The 13,004-nt window shown below is 58.2% G+C and overlaps 1 protein-coding gene across 3 annotated transcripts in view; it reads left to right on the top strand.

Annotated features, from left to right (window-relative positions):
* Positions 1-13,004, top strand: part of RBFOX3 (RNA binding fox-1 homolog 3) — a 409,848-nt gene that overhangs the window by 62,156 nt on the left and 334,688 nt on the right. Inside the window, exon 1 of one of the 3 annotated variants that reach the window (XM_078066221.1) lies at positions 5,302-5,404. The exons of the other annotated variants lie outside the window; for them this stretch is intronic. The gene's annotated coding sequence lies outside the window, so the exon portion shown is untranslated. Of the gene's footprint in view, positions 1-5,301; positions 5,405-13,004 lie in introns of those variants that run through there. 3 annotated transcript variants of the gene reach the window in all.

Here is a 13,004-nt window from a genome sequence, read left to right as displayed (position 1 = left end):
GAGGTGCCCTCCCCGCGGTGTCCTGCCTTGCGTTAAGGCTTCAGGGCTGATGGGTTTTATATATGCGATGGCAGGATGGGTGTTCCCACAAGACCTGACTTTTCTTCTCTCTCCCAGAAGGGCAATTGCGGGGAAAAAAGACAAAAAAGAAGTCACGGTTGCCAGCAAGCTGGCTTGACGGTCCTGGCGGGAAGGAGGTGGTGTGAGCTCTCCGAGTCCCCAGGTGCAGATGGGGCACCAGGAGGAGGGGCAGACTCGCACATAGAACTAGCCAGGAGTGGGGGTGAGAGAAGACGTGATCCTGCAGGGGGAGGAGAGGGCGGACGCAGGATGCCCAAGATGGAGGGGGGATACCTGACCTCGGGATGGCCACTGGCGGTGGGGCAGGCAGGCACCCCGCGAATCTGCCAGCGGTGGGTCCTCCTGTGTCCGGTCCCCCTGCAGCCCGGGGCCTTGCCGGCTGCGGTGCGCTGGTGGGAGGGGCTGCGCGGTGTCACGTGGAGGTGAGTCCCTACGTGCACAGAGCCCTCCTCTGCAGAGGACAAGGCATGCTCGGTTCTCCTGGGCCATGACCCTTGCGTCATACGTGCCGGGGCGGCAGGGCCCTGCAGGGAGGCAGTGTCCACTCGCGAGCAGCCACTGGGCCCTGGTTTAGCCAGGACAGAACTGCCCCTCACCTCCCCTCCCTCCCAGCTCTGCTGCCTTGCCGTTTGCCTCTCCCAGTGTCCTCTGCTGTGACCAGCCTGCACTCTGGGCAGGGCAGACGCTGCTTTTGCGACCCGGGTCGGTAGTGGTGCTGGGGGCCCCCTCTGGGCTGGGCACCTAGGCCGCTCTCCTGGATCGTGTGGTTAGTGCCTGTTGACGAGGCGATGAGGATAGTGCGCATGTAACTCCTGGGGCTTTGTCCCTGGGGAAGGTGACAAACATATGGATGAAAGTCCTGGGGCCACTTCCTTGGGGAAGGAAGTCACTTGGCTCAATGCCACGGTCCAGTGTTGTGGACGCGGCTGGCCTCATTACCAGCCATGTGAGTGCTGCCCACTGACCCACCGACCGAGGCAGCTGGCTGACCACTGGGGGGATGTTCCTTCGTGGTGCCGAGTCGTGGCTGAAGATGCTGCCGGGGGCCGCACTCCCCGGCCCCCGTACTCCGAGGGCCACGGGACTGGCTCCTCCTGAGGGACTGTGGGTGGCAGTGATGCCTGTCACTCCTGGGCAAGGGATCGAGTGGGGGGGGTGCAGCCCCGTGCCTGACGGTGGCTGGAGGATGTCGGGAGCTACAAGACAGCAGAGCCCCGGCCTGGCGGCAGCTGCGGCCTCAACTCCTGCATGGAGGCCAGCCTTCGAGCGTCGCCAGCCTTGATGGACGTGAGGTGTGAAGGCCGGTGTTTCAGCAGCTGGAGTGTCCTAATGAGTCCAGCCACTCCTTGGGCTTTTCTACCAGCTGCAGGTCAGCAGTGTCCATCTTGAGTGGGGGACAGACCCAGTGTTTTGCCAGTTATCTCAAGAGATTGTGTCAAAAATCTAAGTAAAAATGAGTTTTCACCTCTTGATTTGAAATTTATACACTTGGTATATACTCAGACAAGAAAAGAGATTCCCATTACAAAAATCCAAGCTTAGAAAATCGATAATGATTGATATGATAATGCACTTCCCACAGAAGCCCAGCCAAGTGCCTCCAGACAGGGAGCTGCCGGCAAATACAAGAACTTCAGCTCGACAGACACGTGTGTGATTAAAAGAACGGCAGAGGCGCAGGGGGTTCTGCCCTTTTGGCTGGGAGCACGCGCAGCACAGCTCCATGGGGCAGGGCACGGCCCCTCCGGGAAGGCTGGGAGTCACTGTCCTGGAAATGAGGACAGTGGTCTCCCTTTCTGGGAAACTCATCTGGAACTTGGCGAATCCGAGTCAGCATGACCAGGGGCTGCGGAGTGTGGTGGGCGGGGCGGTCCTTGTTTCCTGGCTCCCCGCGTTCGTGGCGGCCCAGCGGCTCCCCCTCCTGACGCACCCGGCACTCAGCTTTATGGCTGCATCATCCGGGGGCGATCTAGTCCCCCCAGGGACATCTGGCAGTGTCTGGAGACATCTTCGATTGCTGTGGCTTGGGGGATGGTGGTGGCGCTCTGGCATCTCGAGGGGCAGAGGTCAGGGATGCTGCACCTTACAGTGCCCAGGACGGGCCCTACCTTAGGGAATGATGCACCCCCAAATGTCCGTAGTGCCGAGGTTGAGAAACCCTGACTTACGGGGCGCCCGGTAAGGCTGATTAGGCCCTTTCCATGCTTAGCCACCGGAAGAACATTCTTGAGGTGCCATGGCGGGCGCTTACGTGCAGGAATCCTTGTTATCCGTGTCTGCGTAGATCCTCAGCACGTGGTGCCTGGGGGCATTCTGTGGGGGGCTTCTCTGCTCTGAGGCACCAGGCAAACTGGGACTGCCCTCACGGTGGCTCCCCGGCAGAGGCGGTCACCTGCAGGTGGCAGCGGTCTCAGATGGGCGTCCTGTGTGCCGCTGGGGCTGGGAAGCGGCCATCCCCCACTAGCAGTGGACGTCTGGGGAGGGGGCTTTTGCTGCACATTTCTGGGGTGTTGCCGCCTGGAAGTCCAGGGCGAGGCTCCGTGCTGGCCTTGAGAGTGGAGGTGTTTTGTCGTCTCTGTCTGGGAGGCTGGGGCGCGGAGCTCGGGCAGAGAGGAGGCTCCATTAGATGCACAGGAACGTGCGTGCCAGCCTCAGGCTGAGACTGGCTGTAAATCCTGGTTCTAGGGAGAGGGCTCTGAACCCGCAGTTTGTCTGCCTGAATGTTGCTTTATGCAGTACTTTCTGTCAAACTCGCTTTTATCCAAATGGAGAGCAGAACCGTTGTATCAGCCCAGAACTCTCTGGAATTCTGAGTTCCCCTCCCTGGAAAAGGGGTGGAAGGTCCCTGATCACAGAATGGGGGTCTGGGGATCGTTCAGTCCAACTCCCTGGTTTTAACGATGGGGAAACTGAGGCCCAGAAGGGCAAAGCATCAAGGGGTCACAAGAGCAGGACTCAGGTCCCAGCCTTTTGCCCCAGGATGCCTTCTGCACTCGAGGGGTACAGCCCTGTGACCCCTTAGGTGTGCCTGGCCGTTTATTTGGTGGCCCTGAGGCCAGGAGGGGAGGGGGAAGGTCAGGCTGTGGAGACCGTGGGAGGCGAGCTGTCCAGATGCTGGACTTGGTTGGTCCTTCCCAGACGGCACTCAACAAGCACCGCGGGTTCGGGCAGCCTGACTTGGATCACTTGTGTATTTCATCAGTTGTGTTTGATCCGCGTGCTCTCCAGACTTTCTTGCCCTGCTGGCCAGCAGCTGTCTCCTCCCTGGTCGTGCTCCCGACATTTGGGCCTCGGCCCAGGGCTCAGCGGCTCCCAGTTGAATGAGTGAGTGCATTCCTTGGTCACACCTCTCATCAGCTCTCGGGGGCACCAGACTCCGGAGAGACAAAGTCAGTGATGAGAACTTCGGTCTTTTGACCAAAATGTGATGGACTGAGTGGGATCAACCCCCAATTCATACGCTGAAGTCGTAACCCCACGGTAATGGTATTGGGAGGTGACAGGTCACCTCCCAGTGGGGCTGGTGTCCTTATGTAAGGGACCCCGGGGAGCTCCCTCACCCCTCCGCCCTGTGAGGACGCAGCGAGAACAGGGCCATCAGTGAACTCTGGCTGAGCCAGTGTCCGGATCTCGGACTCCCAGCCCCCACCACTGTGAGAAATCAGGGTGTGTTGTTTGTAAGCCCCCAGGCCATGGTCTTTCTGTTGCAGCTGTGCTGGGGCACTAAGGGCGTGGGAGAAGAGCCAAGGGCGCATCAGTGCCAACATCTGGGGACATCTCTGAGAGCACAGAACGGCCTTTCCTAACTCCCAACCCAGTTCCAGCCCTCTGAACACGTGGGACCCCAGCGGGGTCTGGTGGGGCCTGTTCACACCTCCTGTCATGCTCGACCACATTCAGACTTATAAAAAATTCTGGTAAAATACACATAACATAAAATTTACTTTTTCCACCATTTCTAGTACACAGTTCAATGGCCTCAAGCACATCCGCATTGTTGTGCGACCATCACCCCCAGAATGTCATTGTCCCAAACTGAAACTCTGTTCCCCATTAAACACCAACTCCCCATCCCCTCCCCCAGCCTCCAGCACCCCCCCCCCCATCCTACTTCCTGGCTCTGTGAATCTGACAACTCTAAGGGCCTCATATAAGTGGAATCCTACAGTATTGGTCCTTTTGTGCCCGACTGACATCACTCAGCATCATGTCCTTGGGGTCCGTCCATCTGTAGCAGGTGTCAGAACTTTCTCTTTAGGGCAGAATACTATTCCGTTGTGTAGATGAACCACATTTCGCTCATCTGTTCACCAGTCAATGGACATAGCATTGCTTCCTCCTCTTGGCTACTGGGAATAGTGCTGCCGTGAACGTGGTTTGTAAATATCTCAAGATCCTACTTCACTTATTTTGGATCTGTACCCAACAGTGGAATTGCTGCTGGATAAAACATTTAAACTTTTTATTACAACCTGTTACTTCTGTGTCTGGAAATCAGTTACTGCAGGATGTGGGAGACACAAAGATAGGATGCCCTCTGCCCCCGATTCCCACAGCCCCAGAGGGATGAAGCTCCTGTCCCTGGGTCTCTTTGCTCGGTCACCTCCAACATCAGTGTCTGGGTTCCATCTCTGTCCCCGAGGTGCACGCAGTTGGAAGTCTTCCAGTGATGACGTCCCAGCTTCCCCGAGTGGAGGGGTTTGAAGAACACAGTCTCACCGTGAATGAGTGAGAGGGTTAGGGTTACTCCTTCCTCTTCACAAGCCCCCATCACTGGCTCAAACGTTTGCTGAGCGCTTTCTATCAGTCACTCTTCTCGGGGGTGCGGGGATGCAGAAACATGTAAGAGACAGTTCTTGGCCTCAAGCACTCAACGTTTAATGAGAGATAACACCTGTGCCCAGAAAGTAATGTCGGGGGGATGCTGGCAGGGGTTGGGGTGCACAGAGGTCAGCTGGGGAGCTGCCATGTCACATGGCTTCCAGGAGCAGGTGGGATCTGGATGTGTGAGCAGGGGTTGCCAGAGATTCTTCTCAAGACCAAGGGAACTGTCACTCAAGGAACTATGTAGTGTCTCCTCTTTCGGATAAACACCAACCAATGATTCTCTTCTTTACTGTAGATGAGCTCCAACATCCCCGAGGCGAACCCCAGAACCTCTCAGGGAAGGAGGTGGTGTGTGTGCGCGCACACGGGTACGTGTGTGCGTGCGTGCACGTGCGTTTGTGTCTGGGTGGGAAGACTTTACTTCAAGATGACAGAAGATCTCTTAAGGCACCAAAATGTATCCTGAAAATAGTTGGAGGGAACAGATGCATAAAAGGTAACGTACGGGGGTGTCTCAGCCAGCGTGGGCTGCTGTAACAAGAATACCATAGACAGGGCGGCTTAAACAACAAACATGGATTTCTCGCGGTGCTGGGAAGTCCAAGGTCAAGGTGCCTGCAGATTTGGTATCTGGGGATGGCCCTCTGCCTGGCTGGCAGCCTTCTTGCTGTGTCCTCCCCTGGTGGAGAGATACCATCTCTTCCTATACGGGCACTGACCCCCTCAGTGGGTGCGCCCGGGCTCCCCCTCAGGACCCAGTCACCCCCCAAAGGCCCCAGTGGCAAGTACTCGTGACTCTGGGGGGACACACACATTTAGTTCGTAGCAGGTGGCCCCACAGGGCTTTGCGCCCCGATGTCAGCTCACAGAGTCAGGAACTTGTAGCTAGAGGAGTGGGCTTTGAGGAGGGAGAGTCCTTTATACTCTTGGATGCGGGGCCCGGCTGCACGGGGCCTCTGCGGTCAGACATTTCCAGAACGGGTGTTGGGAGTGTGGAGAGGAGCGTGACGGCCTCCAAACGCTGTTGCCAGCATCAGAGGCTCACACACGTGTTAGGAGCATTTCACGCGTCCACGTTCCGTTTCTGGGGCCAGCCTCCCCTGTGTCCTGGGCCGACCCCCCCGCCTCCCTGTGGCTGAGGTTGGGGCTCCAGTGGCGGTGGGGAGAGAAACAGGAGGGCTTCCTGACGTGGTCCAGGCGCAGTCACTTCCCGCGAACGCTCGGATGTCAACTTCACCGTAAAGGAGATTTGTCCGGCTGTACAATTAAAGGTTAAACTATATCGGATTTTTAATGACCAGAAATCATTTACTAATTTATATTAGCGGAAAAGTAAATTTAGGAATCGCAGATATAGAGTCCCAGTAGGACTGTGTAAAAATACTCATTCTTCAAGGTGTTCTTTGTTTAGTGGGTTCTGCGGGTATGTGATGAATTGTAAAATGGAGAGTGCCCGTGCATCCTGTAATCGTGCTTCAGGAAATAACGGAGCACAGGAGTTGCTAAAAATGCCCCGTGCAAGGGTTCTCGTGTCTGTGGGGGGGAGTGGAAGTCCTGAGATGGCCGCGTGCCCCCGAGCGGGAGAGGGGTTAAACAGCCGCATGAACCATGCTGTCGCTGAGAGGGACACATAGGCTGATTATATATTTCCATAGGATCATCTCTTGAGATAATATCACATTACAGTCGTGTCATGGGAAACGGGCTCCCAGCAATGGCGAATGCAGCTCGGTGGCGGGAGAACCGGGGACCCCTCTGCTCTGAGTGAGTCCACACGCCCAGAGCTGAGGTGCCAAGGGCAGTAAGGCAGGTCTGCCAGGAGAGGAAGAGGCAGGGAGCAGGATGCCAGCCGTCTGCCAGCCGTCCGCCAGCCGTCCGCCAGGAACCCTCGCACTCACCCTCCCGGGGGGAGAGTGTGGGTGGCGATGCCCGGTCTAGTTGGTGGTTTCCCGGCTGCGGGACCCCGGCCCAGCCTCGTGGCCTCTGGTGGCTTTCCCATTTGCTAATGGAGGGAGCTAGGGGGTCTCTGGGCACGGTCCAGCTCCAGGGATCTTGGGTTCTGGGCGGGAGGGCTAAGTTGCCTTGCTTGTCCACCATTTGGGGAATTGTCCCTTTGAGCTCCACACAGGATAGCTGCCCTGTGATGCTGTGCTGTCCTCTCAGCCAGCCCTAGCCCCGGGCTCGCTGCTGTCCGCAGGGCAAAGGGGAAGCCCCTGAGCGTGTGTGTGCACGCACATGTGTGTCTGCATCTGTGTGCACGTGTGCACGTGTGTGCATGCACGTGTGTGTCTGCGTGTGTGCACGTTTGCGTGCATGTGTGTGTCTGAATGCGTGTGCACGTGTGTGCATATACATGTGTCTGTGCATGTGCTTGTGCACACGTACGTGTGTGAGCGTGTGTGCCCGCACCAATGGGTCCAGAAACGTCTGGGTGAGCAGTGGGTCCCTGGCTGTACCTGGTTTGAGGGGGACAAGCTGTGTGTTTCTTGAGCGCCACCCTCTCTGTGTGTCCGGAGACTTTGCCCAGATGAACACAGAGGCTCTGACCGTGGGGACAGGGCCAGCGTCATCCCTGTGCCACATGCAGAGCCCTACGGGGCCCGGTGCCCGGAAGGGCTCGCGCTTGATTTACAGCTCTGCCGTCACCATCTCGAAACTTGAGCGAGGCCTCGCATTTTCACTTTGTTTTGGGGACCATGGTGTGTGTGGCTGGTCCTGGGGAAGCCGTCCAGTACAGTGGGAGCCCCGTCTGGAAGAGGCCCTGCAGCACCCTGCAACAGCCATGGAGGGGAGCCCACCCCTCATCCCACCCTCAGGCCTGGCCAGCCGAGGCCGGGTGCGGGCCCTCTGTGGCATGGCGCCGTCTGCCCCCAGGCCCAGCTGCCGGGCTCAAGGGACAGAGGACGTGAATCACTCGCAGGCCTGCGCCCCTGTGCTTGAGGCGGGACTAGAGGAAGCTGGTGGCTGGCTGGCATCTGGGGCGGCGAGGGCAATGCAGAGAGGGTTTTAGTTCATGTTCCTAGCTCCTGCCATGCACACTTGGGGGGGGGCAGTTCCATTTGCTCTGGCCTGAGGCTGCTCCCTATCTCAGCCCAACACGTTCCTCTTCACCCCTACTGCTGTCCTGGAGACAGAAGGCCTTGGCAGCTGCTCTGCTCCCCCCCAGTCTCTGGCTGGTGGGGACCAGCCTCTGTGCCCGTGCTCTCTCAGCCTGCCCAGGGCAGAGCCTACTTGTCATGCTTGTCGACACACCACCCAGTGAGCCCCTCTACTGGGGGAGGAGGTGAAAACAAAGGCTCGGGAGGGGCAGGCCCTGACCCAGGGCGGGGGCATCGGTCCCAGCTTGCCTCGCATGGCCTTGCACAGCCTTGGACAACTCCCTTAACACTGGTCTCATTTTCCTCGATTGCACAGGAGAGTCTTCTTCTTTTTTAAGATTTTGTATATTTACTTGAGAGAGAGAGAGCACGAGCAGGGGTCAGAGGGAGAGGGAGAAGCAGACTCCCCGGTGAGCAGGGAGCCTGACATAGGACTCGATCCCAGGACCCCGGGATCATGACCTGAGCCCAAGGCAGACACTTAACGACTGAGCCACCCAGGTGCCCCACAGGAAGGTCTTTAAGATGCCCTGTGCACCACTGTGGTTCAGGGCCCCCCAAGACCACTTGTGGGTTCCCTTGTTTGCTAGAAGGACTCAGAGCTCAGCAAAGCCACACACTCCCATGAGGACAGTCCGTTACAGTGAAGGACACAGATGGAAATCAGCAAAGGGAGGAGGTGCGTGGGGCCGGGGCCGAGTCCAGAGAGGCCAGGCGTGAGCTTCTAGGAGTCCTCTCCCAGTGGAGCTGTGTGCACAGGGCTCAGCTCTCCCAGAACGAAGCGCAAGAGTGCGCACAGAGTATTGCCAGCCAGGGATGAGCACCTGAGCCTCGGTGCCAGAGTCTTTACTGGGTCAGCACTGACCACCCACGTGGCTGACCTCAGTGGGCAGCCCCTCCAGAGTTGGGCAGATACCACGCAGCCCAAGGCCCCCAGGTCAGTGAAGACGCTCTGTTTAGACAGGACCTCCCATGCGCTCAGAGGACAGGTCCTCTGACAGGACCTCCCAGGAGCCAGGCCAAGGGCCAAACCTTTATTTTTGGACAGGGCTCTCAGTTGGCTGCACTCCAGTGTGATTCTGACAGCACAGACAGGAGAGGTAAAAGGGAAGCCGATCCAGGGGAGAGAGGGCTGCCCCCTTGCTTAGCACGGGGTGGGAGGGGCGCTGTAGAGGGATGGCAGCTGGTGCCGGAGAAGGGGTGAGCCCCAGGGCATGGGCCCCTCTCCGTCCCTTCCATTCTGTGAGGGGCTCTGTTCCCTGGGCCTGCCTCTGGGCTGGCTGGGCCGTGAAGTCAGGCCTATGATGGAATAATGCATAGGTTTAGGAAACTGCTGGACGTGCCTTTTCTTGCCCATCACCTGGCTCGCCTCTTCTGCTTTGCTTTCCCCTTCTGGCTGTCTGTCCCCTGGCACCTGCCTGCGAGCCCGGCAGGAGGCCTCCATTCAGTGAGCGAGCCCTGGGGCAGCAGTGGGGTGCCTGGGCTCCCAGGGACAGCCCCATCTGCCCCGAGGGCTCTCTGCCCTTCAGGAGTGGAGTAGAAGTGGCCTTCGTTCCTTCCTTTTTCATGCTAAGTTCAAAGCTCAGCCTTTCCCCGACTCCGGAGCTCCTTGGGTAGGAAGATCTTTTTTGGGGGTCTTGTGCCTTTGGGGGACCTGCCAGCGCTGGGCCTTCTCTGGCTCTTCCCAGCCTGTCCCGAGGCCGGCTCCCTCCTCCTGAGTGCATCTGTTCTTGGCCCCGGCAGCCCCGGCCCCCGTTTGTTCCGTTCGTGCCTTCTCTACCTTGAGACAATGGGAAAATAATTTTCCAAACTGTTTCTCTTGAAAGCGGGGAACCGGGAGCACGGCTCACCAGGCCTGGCGCCGGCCATGTGGTTGCTCTGTGCTTCGTGCTTTCCGAACGCTCTCCTGTCCTTTGCTCATTGAATCCTCGCGGTGGTTCTTGGGAGGGGAGGCAGGGCAGGCCGTGTCACCCACAACTCCCGCAATGGGGTGACCGAGGCCTGGTTCATTCTTGCAGGTCATCCTTCCAGGGGCTTGTCCTCTGTTGGGAGAAATGGTGAAAACCAAGCCAGCTCACCCACAAACCGCCAGGCCCAAGCCCTGCTGGCCTCCGGGGACCCTTCTGGTGCGTTTTCCTGCCCGGGTGTGAGTGGCACGGACGGGCCTCTGTCTGGAGGAAGGGGGACCTTGGCCCGGCCACCCTGGGGGCTTCAGGCAGGCACCCCGTCTTTCCCTGGCCTCTCCCGCCTCACAACAGCCTCACCTCTAAGTTCTCCAGCTGCTGTGAGAGATTTTATATAGTCAGTTGGTGCACTTTAACGAGTGATAGATCACTTTCATTGCTTTGCCTCATGATTAATTTCCCATAATAGTCCCCTCTAACGCCAAGGCAAGAAGAGGAGAGAGAGAAAAAACCTACATGATCCACTTTGTGCTCGGAGTATAAATGAATTAGATTTAATTTCTGTTTAATTGTTTCCATAGCTCAACCTCTGCTGACTTCACAGGGTAATTTATTTTGCAGTCTTGGGGAAAAGGAGGCGGGTGGGAGGGGGAGACAGAGGCTGCAGCTGAGTGGACTGCCCGTGGACACTGTTTAATTACACCTGATAGCCTTATCTCCTTGTAATTATGGGAGGCTCCTTGGGTTTCCCCGCTGCCTCCCGTGTGCACCAGGGATCAGGCTGCGGCCGGACCTCCGACCAGTTGCTCCCAGGACGGCCAGGGATTTGCAGGGATCATGGTGTCGCGTCAAGAACAGCAGAGACAGTTCCTGAAGGTGGGAAGGAAGGCGGACCGGACTGTATCTTTATTTCCCGATGTTACCATTATGTCAAGGAACCCGCAAAGCCCCCCGGCACACTAACGCAGCGGGCTCTTGCTGGTGCTCCCTTCTCGGAGCTGGAGCCGCGGGGGCTGTAGCGGGCAGGTGGGGCGGCCTGTCCCCTCTCTGGACGGCGGTTGTTAGGCTTGTGTAGACGCCGGCGCTCCCTGTGAGTGGCTGCAGCAGTCCGTGAGGGCTAGCCAGCGACAAGGGCCTCCCGCGCCCACCCTTCCCTGTCCCTCCTGCCATTTATTGTGGCAAAATAGGTGGGACATGAAATCTGTTTCAACGGTCTGCGTCAGGGGCACGAAGCACATTCACACTGTTGCGCAGCCGCCACCACCGTCTGTTTCCAGAACTCGTTCGTCTTCCCAGACTGAGACTCGGTCCCTGTTAACCAGCGAGCCCCTGTCGTCCCTCCCCCAGCCCCTGGCGCCCCCACTCTACTTCCTGTCCGTGAAGTCGACGACTCTAGGGAACCTTGTACACGTGGTCGGACAGTGTTTGTCCTTTCGTGACTGGCTTATCCCGCTAAGCGTCACGTCCTCCAGGTTCATCCACGCTCTCGCGGGAACCAGCAGTTTGCTCCTGTTTAGGGCTGAATAATACTCTGCTGTCAGTGTGGGTGGTCCCCGTTCGGTTTATCCTGCCGTGGACGCTGGTGGACGCCGGTTGTTCCAGTGTGTTTTCTGAGAATGCATTTGGAGGGGTCTGGGGTCTGTGCCCCGTGTAGGGGGTCTAAGCTTCCCATCCAGGTTACCTGACCCTCTCACCCCCCCCACCCCACCGCATCTCAGCAGGGAGCCAGGCCCGAGGGCCCCTGTGGACGCCCTCTGTGGATGGCCTCCGACTTCGGGGCTCACACAGAGCCATGGTTCTCCCTGGTGCTGGGAGCAAGCAGCCACTCTTCCTGGGTGTGAATATTCATGATGCAGCTCTTCCGGAGCCCATTTCATTCTTTAGTCCTTACTGTGGACCCATAAAGATAGGAGAGTGTTTCCGTTTACAGGTAGGGAAACTGAGGTCAAGGGAGAGGGGGGATCTGGTCAAAGTCCCTCTGGAAGGGTCAGTGCCAAGCTCTGAGCCCACATTTTCTGGATTCAGCGCCACCTGGGTAGAATCAAGAAATCAGCCGTGCCCGGAAACCTCTGCGTAGTCACGAACGCTGCTCGGCAACACTCCACTCACCCAGATCCCTGGGCATCCAGCCGGGGCCGCGGTGCCGATGGAGGCACGGTGGGTGCCCAGCCCTGCTCAGGGGCTCACAGTGGTGGCTGGGGGCAGCAGCAGGGCCCAGAAAGGGACTGGTCATTCCGATAACAGGTCACTGCCTCTGTGTTTCAACGTCTGTTGTCCTAGACCAAGATACAAGCTAATGAGGAGCAGAAACATGTCTCACTTGTACCCCCAGGGACGGGCACACAGGAGAAGCTGAAGAAATGCCATAGACCAGACACCAGGGGAAGGTGTCGGTCCTGCTGCCTGTGACTTGGTGGCCTTGAACCTGAATGTGAAGGACGCTGGGCAGGCCCCACGCTTGCAGGGGCATTGGGCGAAGGAGCATAGAGAGGGGAGGCCACGGGGGACAAGGCAGGCTTAGGTGCGCTGAGAAGCCTTCCCTCAGTTCCCAACAAGGACGACCACGTCCCCTCTCTCATGAACAATTCTTCTGAAATGCCCACCGCAGGGGGACTGTCTTCTGCACACGGCCGTTTCCCTCTCCGTGTCATTCCCACTGGGTGCGCACAGGGAGATGGCTCACAGGGCTGCACTCGGGGAGGCAGGACAGACACTACCCTGGGAAGGTGAGGGTGAGAGCCATGCCCCTGTGCCCAAGACTGGGGCTTTGGGGGCGCCAGGGAAGGTGGGGGCTGGGGGAGGGCGAGGACTTGGGGGAGGGGTGGCGTGGCTGGCGGGCCTGCTTCTCCTCAATCCAATGCCTCTCCCTTCTCACTTTGTCTCTTAAACCCTGTGGGGATGGCAGGATTCCCAGCAATGGAAATAGTTCATTTTTCTTCATTTGTTGTGTTGAATGTCGGTCATGTCCAGGGAATGCTGGCTGGCCAGAGCTCGCTCACTCTGTTGTCCCAGGAAATGTTCTTGGCTGTGGGCACACGGGACCTTGGGCTCATGGCTGGTCTGGGGTGGGAGACCTTGGCTTTGGTCCCGGAGT

This window comes from Halichoerus grypus, chromosome 2, assembly GCF_964656455.1.
Source record: "Halichoerus grypus chromosome 2, mHalGry1.hap1.1, whole genome shotgun sequence".
In the NCBI taxonomy this organism is placed as follows: Eukaryota; Metazoa; Chordata; class Mammalia; order Carnivora; family Phocidae; genus Halichoerus; species Halichoerus grypus.
This window is presented reverse-complemented; position numbering and strand designations above follow the sequence as displayed.